The sequence below is a fragment of the Crocodylus siamensis genome, chromosome 5, assembly GCF_052110815.1.
Source record: "Crocodylus siamensis isolate JL-2025a chromosome 5, ASM5211081v1, whole genome shotgun sequence".
Lineage (NCBI taxonomy): Eukaryota > Metazoa > Chordata > Crocodylia > Crocodylidae > Crocodylus > Crocodylus siamensis.
In genome coordinates, this window is record NC_143399.1 from 26,244,451 (window position 1) to 26,267,733 (window position 23,283).

The following is a 23,283-nucleotide window of genomic DNA, read 5'->3' on the forward strand; positions in this document are numbered from 1 at the left end:
GGACTACAATTTGCTTCAGCTGCAACTATTCCATTACACAGATGGGATGTTGCATGAAGCCTTAAATGTGTTGCCAAAGTGCTTAGAACAGTGGTGTTCAACCTTTTTGCCCAGAGGGCTGGAAGGGCAATGCTTAGTCCCTCCATAGGCTGGATCCGGCTGGTGGACCCAATCTAGGGCTGGGGCAGGTACAGCAGGGATCCATCCAGGTGCATGAAGCGGGGCAGAGGGCAGCCCTGCTCTAACCCAGCTATGTGGGGGAAAGGGGCTTTGTTCAGCTCCAACCTGGTGGGGCAGGGGCCTGTCTCAGTCCTGGAGAGGGAAGGAGAGGGGGTGTGGCCTGACATGAAACCAGCGTACAGGGGATGGGGCATGAACTGGCTCTGCAGGGCGAAGATGTCATGGCCCAGCCTGAACCGGACAGTGCACAGAGAAGGGGTGTGACCCACACTCATGGGGGTGAGTTGGCCCCAAACCAGCTCTGTAAGGGGGGGAGGCATGGCCCGGCATTATTCTAGCTGTACAGGGGGAAGGTTGTGTCTCTACTACACGGGGCTTGGGATTTTGCCAGCAGGAAGGGGTGGCAGTATTAACTACCGCTGCTTCCCCGCTGCCAAATTTCCCAACCCTTTGGGAGCCCTGTGGGCCAGATTCCAAGGCTCCATGGGTCACATTTGGCTTAGAACAATGGTTGCCAACTTTCTTATATTCAAGGCACCTCTCAGAAAATGCCACCTCTTAGCTTTCACTTTTTTTTTTTTTTTAACTGCGGAAAAATAATAGAGCAGTTCTTCTGTTGCAGAGAAGTCAGAAAGACCATGCAGGTCAGAATGTTTTTGACACTATAGAATCCTATTTGGAGTCTCTTGTTTATCTTGTAAAAATGTGTAGTGTTGACACATCATGTGCAAACATCTTTATCATTTGTAGATGTTTTCACATTTAACAGTGTTAATGTTGTGCAGCACCCCATGGCACCTTTAAAAGGAAGGATCTTGTTGAAAACTGCTAGTTTAGAATGTTTAACAAGTTGTGGACTTAGGTTAAAATGCATTTATAGGGGAGGGAACGGTTTAGAGATTTTTTGACTACTTACTTCAGAGCTGAACACTCTATTCCATGGTTGTGTGCCTTCTGACAGGTTGGTGACTATGTAGACTTGCATGGCTTTGTGCAAATAGGTTAAATATAACTTAATGATCAATTTGATTCTTTTGGCACTAGCATCATAGTGACAAGCCTGGCACAAACACTAAAACAGAACAGATATCTGATTCGTTCACACACAGTGTTCAGCTTACACAACTGTTTACCTAATCAATAATTTAGTTCATTAATTTGTTAATTTTGAAGAAACTTCCAAATTGATGACAAAATAGTCATTAATAAAACTGAAATAATTTATTGTGATTTCTTTTTACAAACCTTTCTCATTATTATATTTTAGGACATATTTATAATTATTTTCTTACATATTATACTTGTATAAAAACAATTCATGTCTTATACTTTTGGTTGCTTATTTTAATAAATACAATATGCAGGGTAATTAAAGATATTTTGACGCAATCTCTGCTTTCTCCTAGTAAGTGACAGGTACAAAAATCTTCAAAGGGAATGCCTCCTACTTATCACCTCCAACTTCAATTTCACAGACTCTGGAACGTAGCTTTTCAACATGTATTTTTCTTTGATACGGTATGCAGCAAATTTTATGTAATATTAAGATATATCTAAATGTTATTTATTGTGGATTTTGTCTTGCATTGAATGTATGGTAGGAGTTTTTAATTGTCAAATGTAGGTGAAGCTACAGTAGTATTTAATGACCAACCAAGAGGAGTGTCTTCTCAGGAAGTACACAACCTCTACCTTCTTAAGGAATATGAAGATTTTGGGGGGGTTTTCAAAGAGAAATACCAATAGATTCAAGACCTTGCATAGCACTTGATTTAGCAAAGCCACAGATATTAGGTCCCTAGTCTCTTATAATCCGTTTCCCCCTTTTCTTCAAGGAGAAAAACATAAGTTTTAAATTTACCCAAGAATATTTTAGAAATGTTCTTATTGAAACTACAGTAATTTATTTACTGGCAAACAAAAACTCTTTATTCTTTTAGCAAATTAATTCAATTAAATATGATGAAATAACTTTAAGGAGAACATACAGAATTGGAAAATGTTCTCATTATTTCTAAAATTATGTTTCCATTTAAAGTTGGAGAACTTTGTTTTATTCCTTAACTGCTTAAGAGAGTACAAATATTTTTGTGATGCTATTTTCCAAATGTCTTGTGACTAAACAGAAAAGATAATACCTGTGTAATATTATTGCTATGTAAATACTAAGATGTTTTTTCTACCAGTGCGAAATCAAATGACATTACAATACAGGTGTAAAAAGTCATATATATTGTTTATATTAATTAGAGGTTGTACTTAAGCAACTTTCTTATCAAGCTCAGAAAAATAATAACTATGGGCCTTTTTACACAGGCTCTGGGAGCAGGGAGGGAAGAGGAGGGGCGAGGAGAGGCACTTTAATTAGAGAGGCTCTAAGAACTACTTTAATTAAAGCATGCAGAGCGATTGTGTATCAGTGTCCCTGCATTTCACGATGGTGGCGGGGTGCTTTATCTAAAGCTTGTCAGACAAGCTTTAGATAAAGAGCTCCCACTGCCATTTTGAAGTGCTGAAATATAAGATACTGGCTGGCTAGAGCGCAGTAATTACAACACTCCAGCAGACTTGAGTAATTGAGTCTGCTCCGACATGCTATAATTACAGCGTGTAGAAGCCACCTCCAGGCTTGTGTACAGGCACCCTACTTGTACAAGGCTTGTTGAGAAGAAGAGACTATGCCATATTTGATGATTACTGAAGTTGAAAGACTTTCTTTGGGGTATTTTAAAAAGTGAATTACTCTGACAGGAAAAAAATAGAAGTGTTTGGACTCATTTGAACAGATTTCTAACTCCTATTATGTACCCCTGTGGTATGAAACAAATATATCAGAAAATGTAATAAAAGAAAAAGTTAAGACTGTAAAGACTAGACTCTGTTCTACACTGTTCTAGTCCCTGCAAATCCATTAATGCATAAACTTTTATAACACCTGATCATGTTAACATTAAGCAGGTTTCCAAGTAACCAAGCAGAAGGGGCGTGCACATTTTGTATTAACAGTTTTACTGGTACTTGAGCAGGTTAGAAAAAGATCACATGTGGGCGCATATTGGTAAAACGTGATCTGTCTGTAATTTTATATATACTTTGATTTTTCCCCTTAACAAAGACAGAGTTAATATAATAATTAAGCCAAAACAAGATTTACAATCCTGTTGCATAGGTGTAAACATTGTCACATGCTGGAATGGTACTAGAACCTTTCAGAAAGGTGCTGAGTCAGTGAAAGGGTGACAGCAACTAGTATTTGGAACCTGCCAATCCCTTAAAAGAGTTTTATCTTCTACCTTCAGGTATTTTATGCTAGAAGTCTATAAATCTCTCTCTGACTGCAATACTAACTTTGCACTTTCATTGCAACACTTTCATCTTACCTCTTTCAAGCAAATAAACAGCAGCAAAAGACAAAGAGCAACGAAGCAACAATACAGCATCAAGAAGCAACATCTTAGTCCGGTACTACTTCTGTGATGTAACAAAAACAAGATATCAGAATGACTGATAAATGATCTTTGGAAAAGATGTGCCTAGATAGTGGCCTTAATGGCCACGTCCACACATGGTGTGGACATTTGGTTCCCTGGGGACAACTAGCAGCAGCGCACCTGTTGCTGTTGCTACTTGTCCTCGGGGAATGCCCATGCCATGCATGCTCTGACATGAGGTCGGTTACTCGAGGAGACTGGGGCCAGCAACGAGTTGGCTCTAGCAGCCTTTCCTGGGTTCCTGGGGGACTCCCGGGGCTGCAGCAGTGACAATTGTGCATTGCAGAACCTGGCTGGCAGTTGAAGTGTGTCTCCAGGAGGCGCAGGTCCACTTTTGGGTGGCATGCACTGCCTGCTCATGCATTGTTCTCCTTTTTTTCCCCCAGAGGGTTTTTTGACCCCTGGATAACTCTTGCAGCACAGAGAACAACAGAACATGCGGTATATGGCCCTGTAGATGTGTCTGCAACGCCATATACCACACAACTCTTCTCATCTGGAACCAGCCAATGAGTTCTCATTATTAGTTCACAAATTCTCTTATACCCTGGATTGTCTAAATTTTGTAATTCTAGAGATAAAAGAAACCTTGATATACAAGAAGAAATAATTCCTAATAGTCATTACTTCATATGGCTTAAAATGGTTTGTTAAGTGATATGACAAATTTAAAAATATATATAATTCATTTGGGTAAATCTTGAACAACTTTTTAAAAATAACTGAGTTAAATACCCTCTTCAGGTCATAAGCCTTGGTTAAAATCATTATCTCTTGATAGCCTGGCTAAGTTGTCTATGATATACCAAGCAGGATTCACTGATCAAATTAATGTCTTTTGTTCATCCATAATACATTTCAGGAACATACATGGACTGATGTGGGACTTTTTAGTAACAAAGGAAATAATATATTTTTGTCTGATCTTACCTAGATAAGACTGGAACTGTTCTTAGAAGTGTCATTTATTTGAAGTCCACAAAGGAATAGACAGGAGAGATGGTGGTTGAAGTAAGTGTTGTTTACAGCTTGCTTATTTTTTTATTTTTCTTTTGTTTTCCCCTTTTCTATTTTCCTTTATCCAGAAATATATGTACTAATTGTGAGTATTTTGCTTGTCCCAGATCATTGTTTCCCAACCTTATCCAGCCCAAGGCACACTTACATTAATAAAAATTTTCCATGGCACACCTGTTAAGGCCTTCCCCATCCTCTTACCTATTGTAGCTCATTGCCATGGCAAAACTCTGCGGCACACCTGTTCATTTCTGACGGCACACTTTTGTGCCACGGCACACTGGTTAGAAAACACTATCCTAGATCATGGTGTTTTCAAGGGCATGTTAAAAAATTCATGTGACTAACACTGGGCTCAGAACTCTGAAGCAGCAATTGGGGAAACTATTATTATGACTTGTCCTATCATTTCTCATGAAATTCTGGAGACAAAGTGACCCGACATTCAAACCCTGAAAACATCCTTTTTTACCCACTCTGTAGTCAGTATATTTACACTGAATAGCCTAATCTTCACAAGGAGCATACGAATGCTGGAATATCTTTTGTACATTTTAGATACCTATTAAGAGAAATGATTCCAGTAAGTAGAATAATAAGATTTCTAAGACACTTTTTCCCATTTACTAGCCACCTTTTATTGTAAGCCTAGTATTTAATGGTATTAATAATGCTCAAGTTAGGAGTTAAAGATTAAATAAGGGATACAAAAAGACTGCTAAGTTTAAAACACCATTTAATTTTTGTAGAAGTATGCAAATCAAATCTGGGATAAAGCCCTGGAGAAAACTTTATTTAAACATGTTTGAATTTCTTTTTAGTTCTATTTAACCCTCAGGTTTTTTTCCCTGATAGCTTTTGCCCTAATGCCTGCTGTGTAGAGAACAATGGGAAAGCCACCAAAGCTCCCTAAACTATATCAGTGACTCTTCCTAAGTCATTATCTTGCAGCCACCATAAGTAGCATGAAAGGTCTGATTTCTACTACTCCCAATGGGGATCCAATGCAAAGTGTTCAGCATGATGCCTTGTGCAGAGAAATCAAGATCTAGAAGCTACATCAGTGCATATCTAAATTCCATCCACGGACTTCCAGGCTAAAATGAAAACATTGTCAGGATCGTTAATGCTATGATTCCCTTTCTTGTTCTAGGACCAGCGGGGCAGTAAAATTGTAGTGATCTGGTCTCTTCTGGTGTTACCTGGCCAATGAATGTCAGAAGGAAAACAAAAATCCTGATAAACTCAGAGCTTTATTTGGGTGGCAAATTATATTTCAGAACTGCAACTGTAATATTGATTTTTCTATGTATTTCCAAACAAATATATCTCTAAATATTATATACCTATATTTAACATAGTGTAATTTATTAGCATTCTAAGAGAAGCTGTCTACCTTGACTAAAATAACCAGGTTTTAAATTTCAAGAACCCCAGGACAGATTTTTTAAAAAATCATATCGTAATAAGTATAAGCCAGTAAGCTGCCTTAGAAATACTTTATTATTAAGCTTGCATTTTTCCAAGAAAGCCTAGAGCTCAATTTGGATTCTGGTATTACAAGCCTCACACAGTTTTAGCTATAACATTTGTTAACATCTAGTCATACATTGTTTGAATAGAAATCAGCAAATCATATACATATAAAGAAAGAGAATGCAGTGGAAAGAATGATTCATTAACCTTTTCCCTGCCTTCAGTGCTTGTGAATAGTGATCTCCAGGGACAAAGACTGTCATGTCCTACACATGCATGAATAAATACATATTGATTTTAGAGCATGTGTTATCACTGCTCTTCTGCCAGTCTTCTGCGCTTGCAGCAGAGGGTGATCATAAATACTACTTCACAGTGATGCTGTTTGCACATGTGGCTGTTATACACATTTGCTTTTTGGCTTAGAATATAAAACTTCCATCACATTCAATTATCAATGCCACAACCTGCAACAATATTTGTAATTAGTAAATGTGTTATAGATTGATTCCGTGTTCACGGGGAGGTAGTAGACCTCATAGATAAGGATGCACAGTGACACGAGGAACCGAGAATGAATATCACAGAGTTCAAGGCTCAGCTTTCGAGCATTTTATCCAATAATTATTTGCTCCTGTCTCTTTCCTTTTCCCATAGAAACTAATTGCAAGACTAGAATCTGGAGGAGAGGAAAGCAGGGAAATCCTCAGATGTCAAGGGGAGGCAAAGCTACAAAGGGAGGAGGAAAAGGAAAGGGACTAGAACAGGGTAAAAGAAACCAAAGCAAATTACTAATGACAGTATTCTCAGACACCATTAATGTGTGGCAGTCACAGACATTTTTCCATTTGGCTGTTGGTAGCTGTATAATGAATCCAAGCTATCGGTGCCAGTGATGACAAAATGTTGAGAAGACGCACACACAAACATTCATAAATCAGTGAAATAACTCTTTTGGAAGCTTTAATGAATTTAATAGGACTAATTAAATTGAGATTTTTTTTTTCAGCATCTTTTACAACTTTATGTTTAAGGTAAATTCACCCATATGCAGTGCTGAAATAAATCTTCTAACACTGATATTTATATCAATTAAACAAATATATTGGATATATCACCTTCATTACTTGTCATCATTTTAAGATGTCTTTGCTTTAATTAAACTTCCCTGGAAAGAGGGGAACACTGCAAGTGAGCATTTTTGTTCTGAATAAATGGTTCATTTGAAGTGACTGAACCATGGGGTCAAAAGTACTTCTTTCAAACTGAAATGTTTTTCCATGATTAGATATACTTAATATATATAGGTATTCAATGTATAATATCTACAACACAGATGTTAAACAGCTCTTCATGCACAATCTGTCATTCATGTGGCCCTATATAAATTTTATCTATATATGTAATTGAAGCAAACCGTACTCTGAGCATGCATTAGAAAATCAAAGTCTGTTACATTTGATTTAAAAGTTGTCAAACTTTCCACGTCTTATATGGGGAGGGTATTCCACAAATACAGATTGTCTTGTACCACCAATAAGAAAAAATAAATTGAAAAGAGTTATTAGATCATTCACAACCATATGAAATAGGATTTTTCTACTAATTCTCGTACATAATCAGAAGCTAGCTCATAAAAGTCATATGTGCTTGTTAACAGAAATAAATAACCAATGGATCTGACAGAAGACAAATTATTTCACTTCTCATTTAGTCTAACGCCTTGATTCTGCAAAGATTTATGTAGGTGCTTAACTTTATGTGCATGAACAGTTCCATGTATAAAATGAGTACATGGAATTAAGTGAGCTATTCATATGTATAGCTGTTGTAGGATCAGGACCTAAATAGTACTTGCTCAAATGACTAGAGAGCTACTCCGTACATTTGAAATGGATTCTCAGGCACCCTTCATCATGTTGAGTAGAGTTTAATCAAGTAATCCCAATGAGTATGACTAAATGGGACTACTTGTATGAATAAGTGCTATACAACATGACTAAAGATGGGAGAATTGGGCCCTTAGGGAGTACAATTTATGGTTGATCAACCTGAAGGCATAATGAAGCAACATTAATGAGAAAACGGAAAAACTCTTGGGGAAAAAAATCAAAGAGATGTTTCTTTAATTAAAAAAAAGGTTAAAATCTTTACTCATTATTATAATCAAATTATTTTCATGCATTGTTTGGGAGACTTAACCAAGCCAAGCTATTATCATGGAGCAAATAAGACTAAGAGTCTTTTTAAAAGCTGAAATGTGGGATGTTAAAAGCACATTGCACAGGCCTAAGCTTACAGAATGAAATGTGTCTTATTTACTTAACATTATTTTTGTTTGGTTCCAATCTTGTGGCAGCCAAGGATGTTATTTTGTTGATTCACCTATAAAATGTCAGCAAAACCAGCTAAATGACAGTTTAGTTTTAATAACTCCACCTCCCATGCACCTACACTGCCCCAATAAACACTAAGTAGTAGGAAGCCTTCAGCTACATGTCCTATTGCCTATGTTAGGAAGATGATGCTCCATGATGGTAGGAGATCTACTGTATGCTTTGGAGGTAGGTACAGACATTCAAAAAGTCTAAGGCAGAATTCATTTGTTACATAGTTTTTTTTGTAAGCAGCGTAGTTTAGATTGGTATTGAACAGAACACACATTTGCCTCTTGGGAGGGAAATCTTAGACCGGGTTCTGCCATTTTAAAAATAGTCTATGCATGTAAAACTTCTTTTCTGTTATGGGTATAGACTAGTTTCTGATCACTTTTACCAGTAAAAGTGTAATGTCTGTACCTGGCCTAGGAGTACAAAACACAGTTGAATGGGGATTGCAGAAACAACAGTTTGTGAACATTCGCTCTGAATTCTGAATGATGGTTCAGCGTACTCCTGGTTGTCCCACTTAGTTTCTATAAACATTCACGTAAATGGGTTTGGATCAGAGAAATGTGTGGGTAGATAACTCGGGAATAAGAGCATTTGCTTATTTGGTCTTGCTGCTTCTAATGTACTAGTCTGTTTCTCCTATTTAGAAAAACCATTACAATATAGGAGGAAACTTTTCCTTGGACTGCAATGACCAATCACATACCATGCAGAAAATAAACTGTTCATGAATAACATATAAACTGCCATGTGTAGTAAACTATTTGGTGAATATCAGTGAAAAACATATATACGTTAAAAGATCAAAACTGAATTGTGAATGACGGATAGCAGAAAACAGGCTACATTCAGTGGAAGATTTATTCACAGTGAATAATTTGATCAGCTCTCTGGTGCACTGACATTGACTCAAGGGAGGAAATGTATACAGGGGCTGATTGACAGGGCTAAGACAGCAGATTGCTTCTAAAGTAAAAACAAGCTAAAATCAGCCCTGATGCAACTTCACTGCCTTCAGTGTAATTGTATCCTCTTGCGCCGCGGATCAGATTGATTCATGGTGTCCTGCATAACAGGCCCAAATGAAGAATACGCATACCACCTCCACACAGGGCAAGCCTTAGTCTGTCAGAAACCAGCAAATAAATATCACTAGAGAGATTGAATATTTATCTGGGAAACAAGAATATCCAGAGTTAAGTTCTTTCTAACATAAATTTTGGAAGCAGATGATCCCACATCTGCCTACTGCTGGGTTTCTTGCATTTACTCCGCAACTACTTTGCTGGCCATCCCTGGAGACAAGGACTGGAGGACCCACCATCTGATTCAGTAAAGCCATTCAGATATCCTGCTTTTAGGCCTGTGCTTCTGGATAGTGAATGGCATTGTTTTTCAATCCTGAGCTTTCCCGAGTCTGAGTTAAATCAAAATATCTCGCTGGGATATACAAGGGCATGACTGAACAGAGTGTACCAGGCAAAGCAGGATTCCATTTAGTTCAAGTCAACAGATTCCTTTTGACTGTCTGACTGGCAAGCGTTCAGCCACTAGGAAATAGGGGACAGACTCCTGTGGCCTTCATGATAAGCCTGGAGACAAGGAGATGGCTCCAGCATCTTCATGAAGGCTGCAAGTCCCAGGTAGTGTAGAACCCTAAAACCTTTAACTGGTCCCAAAAGAAACACCATTTTCAAGTTAAGAGTCAGAGTGAAAAAGGAAGTCCCACATGGAATGAATCATTTTTATAACATGTCTTTTTTAATTTGAAGTAAGATTTGTGATAACAATGTTAATGCCAGGGCTTTTAAGTGACAGAATAATATTCTAACACATTCTTTTAAATTGTCTCCAAAAAGACTCCTTTGTTAGGCCTAGTTTAGGCCACCTTAAAGCTCCTTTCAATCAAAGTACAGCTTCTCATTAAGGGAAAAATGATTATTAACATCCTCATTTTGCTTCCTCTCGTGAATTATTTGCATTCAAAAATGTGCACGGCATTAGTTTCAGGGTAAATGCAAATATGACAGCGGGATTTCTCACCAAGCTCCTTTTTATTATTAGCTCTTTTTATGCTCTCCATTTATTATTCCCTCATCATTTTTCACATTGTATTAAAATGTTACAATTCCTAAAATAATAATATTTTCTTTCATTTGGTAATTGTCTCAGCCCAGTCTACAAAAGTCTCCATCACAGAAACTACCATCTATAATTTGGAACAGTTTATAATGATTGTTCATCTTTGCTTAGGGGAGGCTTGGGAATTAGCTATCATGGTTACTGAATCCTTTCTCTCCCACAGAGTATGTGATTATTGTAGGTGAAGTTCACATGACAGGTGGAGAGGGCAGGAATATTGGCAAAGCTTACACTGTGACTGCCTGTGGTAGGCTTGCAGCCTGTGGTTTGAAGATAAATTAAGATTTTTCTCGGCTTTTTAAGCAACATCTGTCCCATATTCTTCTTAAAGACAAATCCTCAGATCAACTCTCTAACATTTAGAAATTATTTTTAATAAAACCCTTCAAAATAAACTATCCAATTTACTCACCTTCCTGCCTGTTAGAGATGAATGATCTTGGAGGCAATCAATTAGTCAAAACATAGCGTGCTCAGTTTGAACAAAATCAAGTTACCAGTGGCATACTTTCTGCCAGGGTCTTATTTGATAAACTGATTACAATTACTTCTTTTTTCCCTGGTCATATTAAAAAAAATGGAAATACATCTGACTAATAAACGAAAACTAATAAAATCATTTGATCATCCTGATTCACTGCACTTCATTGTGCCAAGCTTCCCTGTTGACTCTCAAATTGTTATTGTCAAACTCTTAGGCATTTATTACACTCAGGGATGACTTACAGGTCCCTTTTCCTTATCCCCTAGTTGCTGTCCATCATTATAACATCTCTATCCTAACTGCAGGGAGGTAGTATCAAGACCATTATGATACCACCTAGTGACTGACATAGTTTGGTTTCAGAACAATATAGCCAACAGTAAAGGAATTCGATAGGCATTATTGTGACTTGTTCTGAAAAGATTATGAATAGCATCAAATTTGGAAGTTTAGGAAAAGAGTCATATATTTATCCCTTCTTCAAAATCTAATTATTTATGTATATGCTCACTTACCACTATGATTTTAAACATCACCTCTGGTTTTGGTTTTCTAAATCTAGTTTAGCTCTGAACCTCAAAGGTCTGCCCAGATGCAGGATGTGCTATTCCAAAACTGTCTCAGATAGCTGCCTATTCTGCCTCTCCCTGAAAACCTCTAAAGAAGGAGAAATACCAGCTTCAAAGAAGAGAAACATGTAGAAGAAGAGTAATTTCTGTCAAGGTATAGGACGGTGTAAGTTAAAAGCAGGTCAATTTGTATTTCTCACTTATATCATATTAATGCCTTATTCCATCTCCCTTTCATGAATTTATATGACCATATTACACTCACAGACTAAATGGATGGGAGTAGATCTATGCAAGCCTGAATGGAAGGACCTTTTATGCTGTCTCTGATTCTGGCCCCAAGTGTTAAAAGTTTCTGAAATACTGACAAGTTAAGTTTCTGCAATGTTCTGTGGAAAGTTTCAGTCTAATCATCCCAGACCTTACCATCTCTGCCAACCCTGCAAACCCAGAAACCGGCACAAGAAGGAAGGGGGGTTCCCACTTTTATATGGAGAATCATAGGGGTTAGGGTCACAAGGCAATGGCCCAAAGGGAGGGAACAAGTACAAGGTAAAGAAGCATCAACACTCTGGTAACATACACTCAGCACCTTAATTTTCCCCCATACCTCCAGAGGTGTCTGCAAATAAGCCTTTAGTTCCTAGAGTGCTCAGCAGCAGCCTGCAGCTTCCCCCAGGTCTGAGTCCCGCTCCTTCAGTCCACAGTCCTGGGTGCCTGAGCCAGTGAGATCTCCAGCTTCACTGTGCACTCCTTCGCATAGGGCTGACCAGGTTCCACATGCACACTGCTCTCTCTTCCCTTTACTCCAGTCCAAGTTTCCCTTGTCCCCTAGCCCCTGGGTGCAACAACATGTCTGCTTTACTGCAGAGGAGACTAATTGGCTCCATGGTAAAGTGTCATCATTTACCCATGCACCAGGATTAGGGCACAGTAAATTAACTCCATGGTAAGATAGCAATGTTGGGCACAGTATTATTTTATGGGGGATTAATTTATTGTGCTGGAAATGAATGTGTAGATGCTGACCAGGGATGCCAATTGCACTTAGTCAGCCCAGCCAATTCAGGGCCTGCTTTGCCACAGCGCAAATTGCTGTTGTGTTGGGTGCACATGTAGAAACTGCACCTGGGAGCAGTTTACTGTGGCTAAAACCACTCCAGAGTTCATTGCATTGCATTAATCGCACATGTAGATGCCCCCCATAGGGGTTTTGGGGAGTTGTGGTCCAAATTAACAGACATCACAGCTCAGCAGACTGCCTGCTGGTTCTTCCTGCTGTTACACACATTACATTCACATTACACAGTGTCTGGAAGTACTGCAAAGTGACCAAGTTGAAAGGGATTTCAGTATTGCTTGTATTACTCAATGGTGACCTGCCTAATTAATTTAAGAGCAGTGAGACTGCACCTCAGAAGATGGCCCATGTGAAGCCTAGAATGGAAGAGTATCAAGGGGGAGAGAAATAAGGGTGAGACTTAAGTGAAAAGAAATAAGGGTGAGAGTTTCAGGGGTCAGATGAGATAACAAAAGACACCAACAACTTGGCTCCCAGTCTTATGTGACAAATGTTTTCCATGTTAACATGTGGATTTCTAAAGTCTGTAACAGATGCAAATCAAGTCCACTACAAGAGGTTTAGCATTTTTCTCTTCAATAATTATGCTCTTTTCTTTGAAAACAATTTCCCTTATTTCCTACCTTATTGCCTTACTATCTTCCTAAAAATATATGGTAGGAAATACCTTCCTTGTTACTTGTATAGATATAAGGATGTTTGTAAATTAATAGTGACTGCATCATTTAGGTTATAGTTGGTTCACCTACATTTCCCTCATCTGTCACCCATGGATAATTACTGTGATAATTTATACTGAGAAAAGAAATATTGTCTGATAGCACACTGAGCTTATCCTCTATTATTTTCAAAAGATCCTTGGGAGTCCTTAACCTTCCATCTGGATAAGTTGTAGAGTTAGTTAAAATGAATTTAGGTTATTTATGCCCATTTAACACTACACTGCTCAGTTAATTATGGACTTTGGGTTTCAGCACAAGACTAAGATATAAAATCATCACTTGCTGGCTCAAAGGAACAGCCATGCAACATGATTGGGTTGAATATTTAGATATCTTATTCTTCTTGGAGTGAGGGAGAATACTGGTTTTGGAATGTAGAGAAAACTTTTTTTTATCTTGGTAACTGGTGGTGCACCTATAATTTTCTTCACTGTGTACAGGTCTCCCGAACACCACATCAATTAATCCAGATACACAGGAGAGTTGCAAACAGAAAATTTGAACTGCTTGTAAAATTAGGCAAAGTTGTACTTTTCAAGGAGTTTTAAAAGCACCAGGAAACATGTTTAATGGAAAATATTTTCCCCTCACCTCCCCCAGTCCAAACCATATCTGGAATCTTGTTGTTTCCAGAATGAAGATTTGCTATTCTGTTGTTTCAGGATCTAATCTGTCCTGTTAAAAGAAACCTGTCTTCCTTGTGAGCAAGTAGGTCTACAGTTAACATAGTTTTATTACATTTCAGGCAAGTGGCCCTTAAAAACATGGCTCTGTCTCATACATCATCTCCTATGACAGAAGGTCGCATGACCCTGTAGATAAGAGACAAGGAATTACTGCTTACATCACTTTATGGCAAACTCAGGTCTGTCCTTACCTTTTCCAAAGAATGACTTTCATGACCTTGGTCAAGTCATTTTATCTTTCCTTCCACCCCATCACTTCTTGTCGCTGCTTAGACTGTAAGGTACTTGGGGCAGGATGTTTCTTTTAGTATGAGATGGTATACCGCAAGTCAACTGTTCTCTGTGTCCTCAGGGGACAGGGCAAGATGCAATAGGTTTATATTGAAACAAAGGAGATCTGTGTTAGATATTAGGAGGAACTTTTTAACTATGTAGTCATTAAGCAGTGCAACAGATTAGCTGTAGAGCCTGCAGAAGCTATAGTATTAGGAGTTTTGAAATGCAGATTACACAAACCTTTGTTTTAGATGGGGATGATTTTGCCTAGAGCTGGGTTTGAACTACGTGACCACCTGTGGTCCCTTCAAGCCCTATTTACTATGATTCTGTCTAAATGATGTATTCATCTGTGTTAGGACATCCAGGCATCACTTTAATACAAACAGCAACAAGCACCAAAAGGTACACCATTACTACATCACAGTGAAACAGGTAAGAAGATGCACCACAATGGGAAGACAAGAATTGGAGCTGACAGTACATCACTTTAGATTAACCAACGCTTTCAGACACTTTCCTTTCCCTCCTTCTTTTGGGATTGATCTTTTGTATTTGCTCAGAATTTCTGTTGGTTTTTAGTTGCATAAACATATGTTTTCCTTGGCCATATTTCTCAAAGTAGCAAATTTTGCACAGCTTCAGGCAGGAGTAGCAGCATGACCCCTGACTCAGCTTGGCTGATGTAATAGTCTTCACAAAGCTGGTAGGAATGAGAAATGTATAGTGGTGGTCATTAATTTTCTCTGGTATGATTTTACCTTTCTCATTATGTTCAAGAGCTTTGTTCCAGACTAGTAGCCTATGGCAGTAGGCTGGGGAGAATGCACTTCAGTGAGATATAGCTCATAAAAAAGTGTGACAAATTGCAATGCCAGGGTTGTCTTGGTTGCTTGTGATGTACTGAAATTAAATCCCAGCCCAGACAATAAGGACAGTGACAATGGTATGCTATTTGTAATAGGGTCCCTTACAAAGCCCACAATGAGAAAGCCAAAAGAAGCCCAAAGACAACCATAAGTTCATACAACAAAAGCAACCATTTCAAGGGGAAAAAATCCAAACCATTTTTAAACTATACACAGCTGGTTTAATTTATTTATATTTGCATTTGTTACCTGTCCTAAGCTGATGTGTGAGATACGTGCTCAGCAAAGAGAAAATCAATCTTTTCCTCCTCAAATAAAGCATGGAACTCTACCAAAATGCACACAGAAAGTCCATGTGAAATGTTTGGTGGGAGGAAAAAATCTGACCTACTATCTCTACACCAGAAGTTAAACCATACATATACTGCATGCATTAAATTTCACTCTCCCCACTTTGAACTGCAAGCACATTCCATTTTACTTTCCACAGAGCCAAAGATAATTGGAAATGTCTCTCAGAATATTGCAGCATTTGAGTTGGGAGCCAGATCCTCACCTTTTTAGTCTTAGCCTACCTTCCCACCCATGGGAACATGGACGAGAGTAGCATTTTTTTATTTGCTGTTGATTAATTATTTCTGTGGGGAGTTATGCAAGTATTGCCTTTCTGATACATGCCTAAGGTGGGCATGACATCTTACGGATAGGTTTACACAATGTTAGGGTGCAACTGCATATCCATTCCTGATCTGGTAACAGGGTGCTTCTCAGCATACTGCTGTCCCTCTCATCTCTGCCTTTTCTTCCAAGATTAATTATAATTTTGCATCATCAAGACTTGATTAGAGTTTTTAATGACCATTTTCTGACACTACTTCACAAAGGGAACACCAGGTCTCAAAGAGTAAAGGTGGAGAAGGAAATGCCTCAATGAGATATATAATTGAAGGCTGGAGCCATACTAAGATGTCCAGTGCTCCTATTCCTTCATAATTACTCTCTGTGTCTAGAAGTTACCAAACATTAAACAAAATCTTATTCTAGAAGATACTATTTCAGTACTGGCTTGACACAGTGTAAAGCTGCCTGTTAAAGGTTTACTTCTGGAAGGCTTTCATGGACCCTGTGTTGGCCTCTTTTTTTTCTCTGCCAGAAAAAAAATGCAGGAATGACTGCAGTTGTGCTAATGGATTCCTTTCTGGTATTAATGATCTTAGTAAGTGCCTAAGAAGCTTTTGCTATAAAAGAATGAATAATTACCATAATGAACTTGAGATTCTATTCTTCAGATCGAAGATTCAAGGAGACACTGCAACAAAATCTAAAGGATAATAAAATAAGTATTCAGGATCAGATGGTGGGCAATAAAGATGGGATCAAGGCCCAGCACATAAGATTCAGTGTAATGTGGGGCTGAAAAGGTAGTTTTATGGCACCTTCATGTCCTCTAGATTGTGAGTTTCTGCAAGGGCTCAAATGATTCTCAGCACCAGAATGCACTCTAAATTATGACAACTCCCCGCAGGCTATTTCTGATCTACACAGCAGCAAAAAAACCCCAGCCTTGTTCAGGCCTACATATACTGTCTATCCATACCTCCCTTTCCATTTTTTTCTTTCCACCTTCAATTCAGTCCTTTGTATGTTCAGTGCAGGAAAACTTATATCATCACTATAGATGCTTTAAAGTGCAGTAACCCATTTTACTGCACAAAAGTGTCATGTAAAAAACTGCAATTATGCTAATGCACAGTAAAATAGAGTAAATTTAGTATCAAGTAATCAAGTACCACAGTCATAAAGCATCCACATAATCAAGTTTGGTGTATGCTACTTGTACAGCCATATTTGCCACCCTTTCCTTGCCTTTAATCCACAGGTGGAACCAAATTAAATGATATACACAAAATTAAGGGCTCGCCTACATGACACCGGGTGTATGCTGTGGCTGGGATGCTATCAGGCAAGACTCACTCATCTGGTCCTACTCACTGGGCATATCTACACGAGATGTTACGGCACTGTAGCAACATGTTATGGTGACGTAGCATCAGTGGGCACAAACCATGATGCCGCAGCTATGTCGCATCATGCGGTCCCTTGCTATAGTGCGTTGCTATGGCGACTTAGCGGCTAAAAATAACTGTGTGCCACCAAAAGGAAATACTAAATGATGGTACAGTAACAATGGTGCCATGGGGGCATGTGTAGATGCACCTGAACAGTCATAGTTCCATCAGGCTGCTCCAGGGCATCCGGCTGTAGCCACTGTCAAGAGCTCAGTCTCTGGTGTGCTTGAGATGAGGTCAGTATATTCCATATTTGGGGAATGTGAGAAGTAACACATGGGCAGAGCTTGCTAGGGAACTTCCTAGCTACAGCACACAGTGATCCTAATATAAATATACCTTAAAAGAGCTTTCTTGTTTCCTGCATTCTGGCCAGGCACAGCAAAACACACAAAGTTTGCCTAGATACTCCTAAATAAGGTCATTTGTTAGCTGCTTTCATATTAATGTCCTTATCAGTACCAAATTTTACTTAGTAGTACTCCATATTAATTTTAGTAGCTAGTTCAATGACTCAGCTTTCTAGGGGAGCTATCTCCTGCTTTCTCTCCTTTAAAAAATGGGACCAATTATTTGTGCTTATGAGAGCAATGGGAACAGAAGTGCACTAAAAACAAAAAATATGAAATTATCAATAGGCAAATTATAGAGCAGCTCCAACTCGGTGAATGTTTCCTCTAACTAGTCTGCCATTGGCCCCCTTCTTGAATTGGACAGGCTGTTTACTTGAATGAATGGCATAGTGGGCAAAGACTTTTCTAAAGACCTATTCAGAAACCACCCTACTGAAAATGCCAACTAAGCTCACTTTGATGGGGAGCTTTGCTTACATGGACTAGCTGATTACAAAACTAAAGCACTGCTCATGCAGTAAAGCACTGCTCATGCAAAGGCTTAACAAGCATGCGAATAACTTCAACAAGGCTATTCACATGCATAAAATTACTCACTTATGTCTTTGAAGGATTAGTCCTTCAGCTGAGACTTCAGTATTCATTGCATTAGGAGGAAAACTGGTTAAAATGAAATCACAGTCCTAGATTTGAGAGGTGGTTTCTATAGTATTTTTTTTCCTAGTTTCATCCTTTGGAACAGAGCTGTGAAAGTCAGAGCTTGTTTTTCTCATGTCTTTGGCTACTGTGTAGATCTGAGTTGAAATCCAAATTCAGTTATATACTATATACCTAGATGATAAAAATAATTCATATAGACTATACATTAAAGTACAGAAACAATTTTGTAGATTGAATGTAGTAAATTAAGAGGATAATGCTGTCAGGTACTTTAATCACAGTGTGTAGTCAATGATGTTACCTTGCTGCTGTTGCTAAGGCATCTTTCTTTATTAGTTATACTGTTTGTATGTGGATGAATTCATAAGGCAAATATCTTTTGCACTTAGCAAAATGAAATGTAAGAATCATTAGGGTGTAGGTGGAAAGGTATTTCTTGGAAGAGAGGGAGAGTTCAGTGGAACAGTTGTTCCAACACTTATTAAAACTTTCCAAAATGAAATTTTATCTCGTGTCCCTAATTACTGTACCACACTTCTTGTATCCTGACAGATAAAACCTGTTTAAAATTCTTGAGGAGACTGAAGAGAAATGGCATATCCAGCCCAAAGCACCTTCCGCCACATCTCTGACAACATTCAGCTCAAGGCACTCTGACCCTTCAGCTGATTATCTGTGACTTGACAGTGCTGTCTACAAAAAATGCCAGAAAATTAGCACTTCTGAATGCCTGTTTTGCATTCTTCAAGTACATTATTAGAATTCTTTTGTCAAAAGAGGCATGCTACATCATTGTATTCATAATAAATGCTCTTTGATTTGTGTGACTTTGTGTTTGTAATACACCCAAACGAAGATCTCATTTGTTCTGCTGGCACCAGCTAATCTGTACAAAGACTTTTTTTTCCCCCCCTGCAAAAACTGCCTTTCTGAGCCCAGAGATTGGGTTAGCTAAAAGCTTCACATTCATTATCTTTAAGGTACCATGTTAATGAAAGGATTTTAATCATTGACATTGCTATGTGAATTATTATTACACAAACCCCTGCTGTTGAGTTAGACAAAATTAACCCAGTGTAAGGGGCATTAAAAAAAATCTCAGCTAATTAGTAAGCTAACAGGAACAAAGAGAATGTATAACAAAGATGTTGAGTGGAAGACACTTAGGTAAAAGCCGTAACTTCCATTCCAAACATTGATCTTTCTGTATGGAAATCTTTTCTGTCTGTCTGATTCGTTCCATTAGACTTGAACATTTTTATGTTTTGTAATTAGTTTTCTAAGATGCAATGTCTCTCTTTTCTCAAACTGTGGAAATCCAAAGGCTCATAATAGAAAATGGGAGATGTTTTAAAATGCCTTTAAATTATTTCCCCAGTGATCTATATCAGAGACATAAGGTAATTCTCTGGATTATTCTAAGAAATTATTTCTATCCTTCCCTCCGCCCTTTTCAACAAATTGCAGAATAATCTAACTAATCTAGCCAGGTTCCATTGGAGGAAACCCTTTATTATAATGGACAGACACTATTGTCCAGGTCGCAATTACATATGGAACAAACAAAGGAAGCCCTGAGTTTAAATCACTGCATGGCTTTTCTTCTTTGCTCCTAGTCATGCTGGCTTCCAATGGGCAATGTATCACTGTGCTGATGTAAGAGCCAAGGAGGAGACAATCAAACCCCAGAGAAGTATTCATGCTGGGTTCCATTTGTTTCTAATTGCTCTTGGTAAGTTATAGTTTGAGATAAAACTCCCAAAATGGAATAAACAGAAAATAATAATTAAGTCTGTTTCTCTTTTTGAGCCTGACAAAGGCTTTTAAATTTTTTTTAAAAATGGGCTGCTTCTTGTGTTCAGGGTTCTATTTTTCCCCTTGAATTGCTGTCTCTCTTTTGTTCGTATCAGGCTTTTCTCTGTGATAAATAAGATTCAAAATATTTGTTGTTATTTTTTTTCCAAGCCATCATTTGGTTTGTGTTGTAAATGTGGAACAACAATCATCTAGGCCTCTTGTGTGCCAGTAATTTAGTATTTCAATAATCTCTGATTGTTGAAAGGTTTAAAACAAATCAACGTTTCCAGCAGTTTCCATTTCTGGGGAAGGAAGGCGGAGGGGGAGGAATTGCATGAATATGACGTTTACAGTGTTCACACTGTAATCTTTTTATTTATTTATTTATTTATGTATTTATTTATTTGTAATCCTCACAAGGGAGGTAAAATACAGGGTGATAGCTGAACAAACACAGGGCTCGCTTCAATAAGATGTACGCCAACTCCGGCATATGTAGTACTTGTTACTGCCATGACTCATGCTTTAATTCTGCTTTTTTCCTCTTTTGATATGAATTCTAGTAACTAAGAGAAATGAATAGCATCCACCCTACAACCATTAACAGTAACATATTTCTCTTATGTGACAAGGAGAGGATCGCAAAATGCTTGGCAACTATTGACTAAGCAGCATACCAGCTCCAAGAAATATATATTGTGCAAGTTTGATAGATTTAAACAATGAGGGCCAGAGAGTTTAAGGCCCAAACTGAGATTCTTATCTTGATGCACTTAAATCATATTTAGCTGCCTAAATAAAAAGGCCTGATTTTCAGTGAACCAAATTCATCAACTTGATTTGGAAGACTGCAGCTTCTTGGCTTCAGTGGGAGTTGTGGCTGTTAAAAAAACTTTGAACAACCATGACGTTTTTGGTCAGCTGTCTAACGTGGCTTTGGTGTCCACGTTTACATAAGACAAATGCTGGCAAAGACACTTGCCCAAATTCCAGCAGTGACAAATGCAGGAATAGAAAGGACCCAAGGGTCCTGATGCTCCATCCGTTGCACTAAACTGTTAGTCTGGGATTTCTGCCTCACTTTCAATATCTTTCACTCAAGGGCTATATATAAAATGAATGAGATGCAGTTTGTCCCATATTCTTTTGGAGAGAAGCTTTTTAGAGAAGGTGGAAGAGCCACACAAAAACCTGACTTCAGATTGTATCTTAACAAACAAGGTGGTTCTGGTGACAGTGTAGCAAAGATACTGTATCAGCCAGGCCAGAATGCATCCACAGATCTCCCAGAATATGAAGCTTCAGAGTTCACAGCTGATTCACCAGGCTAATTGAAAACGGCTGGCAACCATACAAGGCTGCTTTCATGCTTCTGCTGTCTCTGGAGCCCTTTGGTTTCTTCCATCTTGATAACCAAACACTTTAAAGGGGTGCTACATAATGAATGTCCATGTGATTTCCTCACAGTGGTGGGTCCAGCTCCCCCAGTCAATGTCTTTCTTGTAAGACCATGCAGTCTTGGGCAACAGTAAATCTGTCTAAAAAGTATGAATGTGCAGCTGTGGATTAAACCCCTTGATTAATCATACATAACAACATACTCTTCCCTTTCAGCTCTAGATCATAGTGTCATGGACCTTTGCTACTAGTCATCCTCCCTAGCCACTTCACGTGGATTCTGCCACCCTTTCTATGAAATTGGTCAGCCTGCTGCTGACCTCTTGTGAATTCTGCTTTGTGAGATGGTATGGATAATTTTAGCTGTTCTAGACCCTTATTTTCTATAAAAACACTCAATATGACATACTTGACAAAGCATGAATAGGAGTGAAAGGAAGATTTCATGAAGGGAAAGGAGCTTTTTGCTTTTTCATTGCAAGAAATTAACCTCTCACTTGTGTACAGTAAATCTCTATTGTGAGAAAATTAACCTCTTGGATGTACATGGAAAATATCCATTTTATATGATGCACTTGTTGCCTGATGCAACTTCTGTACATATATAGAAATATATATAAGCGCATAAGCATGTGTACATATACCTGCAAGTTTTTGTATATACCCGTATGAACAGCTTGAGAAAATTTATTTCAACACTAGGGAAAAATTTCCTTTCTGTTTCATATTCTGTGCTAGTTTCTCGCACAGATCTCCTACTGATGTCAATGAAAATTTCATACAGGCAATAAGAGCATGATATACAATAGAGATTTCCTTTGCACATTTGAGAGGTTAATTTTGCCCTTCATAAGCATAGTTTAAATTCGTCAGTAAAATTAAAAAAAATAAAGCTGTTCCTAAGAACGTTTCTCCCTCCCATTTGAACAAATATAGCATGGCATCTAAAAACGTACATGTGCACATGCATGCATACTCACACACACATGCACACACTTCTAGCAGGCATTAGAATTTGATTCCACAAACCACTTAAGCATCTGCTTAAAGTTAAGCATGCCCTTAAATGCTTCGATGGAGAGGGATGAAATTATTTTGCAGTTGCATAATGAATATTTTCAAGGATAACAGGAAAAAGCAGGTCTATTTTATTGTGCTTTGCTAAGCCATATATATATTATCTAAACTAGTTTCTGAATTTTCATCTTTGCTCTGTTGAACTGTAAAGCAGTTATCAGACCCCATTGCGAGCACTATGGAAAAACACAGGCCAGCTGACAAATTAGTAGTATTTGGTGCTAATATTACTAATTCAGCATTTGAAAGGGCTGCTCACTGGGGAGAAATAACATGTTCTATAAGTCATAGGAGAAACTGGGGAGATAGTTAATGGGTGTTGGCTGCAATGCACATATTGTGCACAATACTGTTCACATTGCAGCTGACTGACTGCCAATAGATGTGGAAGTAATTGTCAACAAGATTTATTGTTACTTCACATTTACACAGTTAGACAGAAAAGGTTGAAAGACTTCTGTGAAGTTCAGTGCCGACATCTACTAAACCATAGCAACACGTACTGATTATCACTAATGCATGCTATTGAAAGAATTCTGCATCTTT

General features: G+C 38.2%; 1 long non-coding RNA gene across 1 annotated transcript in view; it reads left to right on the forward strand.

The window, feature by feature from the left end:
* LOC149863619 (uncharacterized) overlaps nucleotides 1-19,198 on the forward strand; it is an 86,154-nt gene extending 66,956 nt beyond the window's left edge. The window contains exons 2-3 of the long non-coding RNA XR_016442730.1: nucleotides 4,606-4,682; nucleotides 19,018-19,198. This is a non-coding gene — a long non-coding RNA (uncharacterized LOC149863619). The remainder of the gene's footprint in view (nucleotides 1-4,605; nucleotides 4,683-19,017) is intronic.
* The last annotated feature ends 4,085 nt before the right edge of the window (nucleotides 19,199-23,283 follow it).